Here is a 6,587-nt window from a genome sequence, read left to right as displayed (position 1 = left end):
CACCTTAGCATAGTGCCTGACACAAAGTTAACACTTAAATACTTGTAAAGTAATAATGTACAATAGGCTCTCCACATCCCTAGTTCTCTCCTCCCACTTATTTTGCATATATTATCTATATTTTTCCTATTTTCCATAATAGAGTGTGAATTTCCTAATTTTCATAATAGATGTTGGGGGTTGGTGTGGCCAGCACTTCTATAGGAATTAACAACCCTCAGATTGAGATTCTGCATATGTAGATGAAAATTTTGAGCTAGATTCTCTCTAGACTCCTAAAAGCAATCACAACTCAACTTCCCAAATCTGTAACTAGCTCTCTGGGGAACACCAGTGTCACATTTCCAACTACTGCTAGATGTTTCTACTCAAATATATTGTCATCACGTCCAACTCAACTTGCCTTTAATGGACATTTATATATATTTATTATGCTTTCCATTTGAATCCCCTTCCGTATTTGGAGAATTCCCCACCTTAGTTAAGAGTCTAATGGCTGCGGCTGAAATGCTGAACCCTTGTTTAACCAATCATGTGTACCCGCTGGAAGCCATGAGTCAAAAAAGGTACAGAAAGCTACACTCCCAGGTCACCTATAGGAGTATAGCAACTGTAGAAACCGAGAACCCATCCCCAACAGCAAAGTAAGCTTCTGGGGCAGTAGTGAGAGTATTGGCATCCACCATTAACATGTCAGAGATGGAAGATGCCTATGCTTGGTGAGGATCACAACCCCAGAACCCTTTCCCAATCTGTTCTGTAGCCTGTTAACAGTCTCTGTGTACATTTCTGGGTAGCCTGTGACAGACTCTGTACTATATAGCCATGAGGCAGGAGAATAGGGTCTGAAGGCAAGGAACTTAAGGCTGATTCATGCTGACTTCCTAGAACTAAATCAAAAGGAAAGCCCCAACTTTCCACACCTGAGGAACAAAAGGACCCGTCCCCGTCCCCCCGCCACCTGCCTTTTCTGCGTGGCAGACGGAAAATTGAAAGTACCTCTGATTGGTTGCTTTCCACAACTAATCAGATGTTTGCATAGTGTGTAACCTTTGTAACTTCGCTTCAGGCTCTGATTGGTTGCTTTCCGCTATCAGACTGATTGTGGGCCACTATATTTGCGTGGGGTGTACACCAAGTGGCCAATGGGAAAGCTCTAGGGGTATTTATACCCCAGAAAATTCTATAACCCGGCCGCCCAGCTCTTGAGTCCCATGTTCCGGCTGCTCACGCCCTGTGGAGTGTACTTTCATTTTCAATCTCTGCTTTTGTTGCTTCATTCCTTCCTTGCTTTGTTTGTACGTTTTGTCCAATTCCTTGTTCAAGATGCCAAGAACCTGGACACCCTCCACCGGTAACAGCCAGAGGTAGTTTCTGGCCATGTAGGTGCAAGCCTCAATCTCCAGTTATCCTTTGAGCTACTTAGCGTCCTCCAGTAAACGTACTTTCTGCTTAAATTAGCTACAGCTGCATTCTGTTGCTTAGCGCTAAGACCAGCTCACTAAATCAGTGGTTTTTCATCATCTTCCTCTGACCTGGTCTTCTGCCTTATGACTTTAAAACCATTTTTGATGCTTGTTATCTTGTCCTTATACTTTAGAATACTTCAGTGAGATGTGTATATGTTTGAAAGTTAATCTGCACAGCCCAGGGTGGGTAATTGGCATTTGAAAGACTAATAAAAAATGTTCACTGCAGAGTTGAATGCACAGATGCTTCCAGTATCACCATGTAAATCTGCACTAGATGTACCTTAGCATAAAGGATTAGAAAGAATTCTTCATTGTGGAAACAAGATATTCAAGATATGTGACTGGCTAGAATATTGTACAAGCACCTCTTTGCATAACTATGGAGTAGAAATCTGAGTGTCGCAGACTGACACCCTTCAGAATGGCTGTTAGTCTAGACTTAATATTTTGCCACAAAGTACTGTTTGTACTGTTTTTTGTGTCTGCTTGCTTATAAGATTTGTGTAGTAGCATTCAGTCTGAGACTTGTTTTAACTGTAGGACACTACTTAGTACCAAGGGAAAAGAAAGATAGCCTTGTCAATCTTTATTGAAGGCTACCAGTATTTACCAAAAAAAATTTGACAGTTATGAATGACCAAGTGCTGTTCATTTTCATCCACCCTATCTCTTGCATTTATTATTTCCCATCAACTTCTGTTGCTTCTACTCTGTTACGGTATTACTTCAGTAACCTCTATGCTGGTCATCTTGATTTCAGCCTCAGCTCAGTCTAATCCATTACACAGGCCCCTGGCTGATACTCTCAGAGTACCACGCTTTGTCACTTCTGGGATTAAAACCAGTGACTTGGCCGGGTGCAGTGGCTCATGCCTGTAATCCCAGCACTTTGTGAGGCTGAGGCAGGCGGATCACAAGGTCAGGAGATCGAGACCTCCTGGCTACCACAGTGAAACCCCGTCTCTACTAAAAATACAAAAAATTAGCCAGGCGTGGTGGTGGGAGCCTGTAGTCTCAGCTACTTGGGAGGCTGAGGCAGGACAATGGCGTGAACCCGGGAGGCGGAGCTTGCAGTGAGCCTAGATCACGCCACTGCATTCCAGCCTGGGCCACAGAGCGAGACTCTGTCTCAAAAAAAAAAAAAAAAAAAGTGACTTACACAGGCTACAGAATAAAGTCCAAATTCACTCTGGCACCTGAGGCCCTCAAGGACCCGATCTAAATCCCCCTTTATCCTGAAAGTAGAAGTGTCAGGGTCAGATTCTGACATCTGGTACATCCACAGCCAAACACCTAAATATAAAACAGCCACCTGGGAAACATTGCAGAGACTGGTGATTTCAGGTTCTGTTTAATGATGGTGGTATAATGATCCTAATCACTGGACTATCCATTCTTTAACACCTGCTTCTATACAGACAAAGTCTGTGTGCTTCATCACCTGAGGAGTTATTTCAGACTAGGAACACCTGATGAAAATAAATCATGATAATAAGAAAAGGAAGAGGGAGCAGCACCCATCACAGGAGGTACTCCGATCCTATCACACATTCCAGTCCTCCGGCAGGGAGTCACAGATGAATCCTATGTTATTTCTTATGTTCTCTATTGTTTTTCTCCTACTTTTTCCATTTATTCAGTTCAGTCCTAGGGCTAAACTAACTCAGATTCTCCATAGAAAATCAGCTGGGCCTCCCTTATTACTTCTGTGTAATACTTTGAGTTTACAAAGTACTTTCACCTATATCATATAATCTATACAAAAACCCAATAATGTAAATATTTTCATCACCATTTTGCAAATCATGTAACCAAGGTCCAGAGATACTATATTGTTCTAGGTCCTCATAACTGTCTAAGATCAGGGAATTAAATCCAGTCTTTTGGCTTCAAGTTCTGGGCCATCAAGAGCAGCTTTCTAAATATCAACCCCCCTCTGTGGGGAAACACAGGTATTTCCTTCTTATTACTATTGTTTCAGTAAGTAAGGAAAGAGTTACAGCATTCAGTCTACACCTTAGAATCATCTGGCCTAGACCAGTTAGAGTTTTTGAAATTAGCCTTGGCTGTGTGTGTGTATGTGTGTGTGTGTGCGCGTGCCGTGTGTTTTTAAAGCCTCCCTCTCTTCCAGTGATTCTAATGTAAAGCACAGCTTGAAAATCACTAAGTTATTACCTCCATTAGTGCAGTGGTTCTTCAAGTATGGTCTCCAGACTAGCTGCATTAACATCACCTGGGACCTAGTTAGAACTAGAACTATAAGGCCCTATCCCCAGACCTACTGAATCGGAAAATCTAAGGGTAGAGCCGAGATTTTAGGATTTGGCTCAGATGTGTGTATCAGAAGACTCAACAGTGTCTTAATTGCAGTTTATTTCTTTCTCATGTAAAAATGGTCGAGAAGTAGGTGTTCCAGAGCAGACATGGTCCTTCCTTGGTGTTAGAGATCCTGATTCCTTCTTTTTTGCTACCCTGCCATTCTCAGGATGTGGCTTCCTCTTCATAGGCCAAGATGGCTGCCTGATTTCCAGCTATGACTTCTGAATTCCAGTCAGGAAGTGGGAAATGCACTTCCCCCCACCCTTACTTTGACACTTCTTGGAAGTTGTCTAACACATCAGCTTATATCACATTGACTAGTATTTAGTATTTATAGAGCCTGCAAAAGGTGGTAATTTTGGAGGCGGCCATGTGCCCGCCTAAAATCAGGGTTCTCTTTCAGAGAAAGGAGAATAAATATTGGATGACAGCAAGCAGTATTTGCCAGAGTTAACTAACTGCTTTTTTTCTACCTCCAAAATTCTTAAGTGAGATGACAAGCATCATTACTGTTTGAACACTTTTGGTTTGTTGTTCTAAGTGATGCTCCTTATTTCATTAGTCTTTTCGTTGTATTAATGATGGCAAGTATTTATTCATATGGCTGAACCATGATTAATTCTTCCCCTAATTTTGAATATTTGGAATGTTACAATTTTTGCTGTTGAAAATGCTACACTAGGGCTTATTGCATTTGTGATGCATTGCATTTCTGATTATCACTTCGGAATGTAGATTCCCAGATAGGTTAAAGAATTTGAACATCGTTAAGGCTCTTAATTCATATGGCTGATTTTCTTGCCAGAAGGGAAACATTTTGTGCTCCCCTTATAAGTGAACTACATTTTTGGCAGCAAAAAGTTTTGTCTTTTTAAACTTTTTGTTCTTTCAACATTTTGAAAACAATGCATTAGTATCTTCTTGCAACCTAATGATGCTGCCGAGAAATCTGATACCAATTTGATTTACATTCCTTTGGAGGTAATCTGACCTTTCTCTCTTAGCTTTTAGAAAATTGTCTTTATCCTAAATGTTCTGAAATTCTATATTTAAGTGTAAGAAGACCTTATATTTTTATTTAGCAGTTCTTTTTTATTGAAGGATTGTTGTCATTCTTAAATTCTGAAAAAAATATTAACCACAGATTTTTCCAGTATTTTCTTTCTTCCATCTTCTCTATTCTCTTACTTAGAACCCCTATTTGTTGAAACTGTATTTAAACTTCCTTTTTCTTTTATATTTTGCATCTCTTGGCCAGGTGCGGTGACTCACACCTCTAATCTCAGCACTTTGGGAGGCCGAGGCAGGCAGATCACCTGAGGTCAGGAGTTCGAGACCAGCCTGGCCAATGTGGTGAAACCCCATCTCTACTAAAAATACCAAAATTAGCTGGGCGTGGTGGCAGGTGCTGGTAATCTCAGCTCCTCAGAAGGCTGAGGCAGGAGAATTGCTTGAACCCAGTAGGCGGAGGGTGCAGTGAGCTGAGATTGCGCCTTTGCACTCCAGCCTGGGTGACAAGAGTGAGACTCTGTCTCAAAAAAAAAGAAAAAAAGAAAAAATTAATATATATAATCTCTTTATTTCTTTGGAAGAATTCCTCAATGTTGCAGCCAGCAATTTACTTCTCAAGCTGTTGTCAACCAACAGGAGGCTAAAGACTAGACTACAATGCAATAAATCAGGGCATTTTTTGGAGTCCTAGGAATTGCAATTTAAGAGTCACAGATTCAACTAGAAGCGAAACTGTGTTCTGAAGAGAGGTGGAACATAGGGGCTTTTAAGAAAAAATCAAAAAGAAGCTAAGGATGATTACGTAAGTTGTTTTGAAAGAATTATCATTGGTGGAGGGGGTGGCTTAGTACATGAGTCCATAGTTCTTTGGTTGTTATTGTCAGCATAAGAATCTTGAGGTCTTAATTTTGGAGAGGAGACTTTCTTGTAAAGGGTTACAGCCTACCAGGCTGGCCATTCTGCAGGCTGGGAAGTGTAGCCTCTAGCAGAGAACATTAGCAGGCACTTCTAGGAAGGGAAGGATGAGACAGAAATTTATTCTGAACAGGTTGGCTAAATATACATATTCAGTAGCTTATAAGAGGACCTATGAATATTCACAAAGTGGGGATGCACACGTGTGTGATAAGCAAGCATGCATTTTAAATGCATTCCATGTTCACTTTGGGACAGAGATTTAACATTGAAACGTATTACAATTAGGCCCTATATGTCAAAAGGTGAAGTAGGGACACAAAGACACTCAAGTTCACAACCTGTGTAAATCAGCCATCACCAATCCATAATCTGTGGTCTCTTATAAGGAGAAAGTTACTGAAATAGGTCTCTTATCCAATCAAAGCTGTAGTTATGGCTTGTGGAAGAGGGGATGAGTTAGTATTGGTGGCAGATGAGCTGTAATTGTTTTAACATTGTTTATCTCAAGACCGGCACTTGTTTTGCTGATGGAGGAAAAGAAGAACCTTGTGGCAATTAGAGCATAGCTTATTCTGTAAGTGTAGGCATAGGTAACTTAACCCTTGCCTGGAATGACCTTAGGTCTGCTTATAATTTGGTATCTTCTTCCTACAGAGAGTCCATTCTGTCAGTCCTATGAATTCTGTTTTAACAGACAACTGACCAGCATTCAGCTGCAGAAAGGAGGGAGTACAATGAGGCATGTCTGACCTCCCATCCCTTCATGGCCTGGAACTCAGTTTTTAAGGTTTCTCTGAAGTCCCCTTGGCCAAAAGGGGTCTGTTTTGTTGGTTGGGGGGGCTTAGGATTTTATTTTTAGTTTTCACT

This window comes from Rhinopithecus roxellana, chromosome 6, assembly GCF_007565055.1.
Source record: "Rhinopithecus roxellana isolate Shanxi Qingling chromosome 6, ASM756505v1, whole genome shotgun sequence".
Taxonomy (NCBI): domain Eukaryota; kingdom Metazoa; phylum Chordata; class Mammalia; order Primates; family Cercopithecidae; genus Rhinopithecus; species Rhinopithecus roxellana.
Note: the sequence above shows the minus strand (reverse complement) of the source record.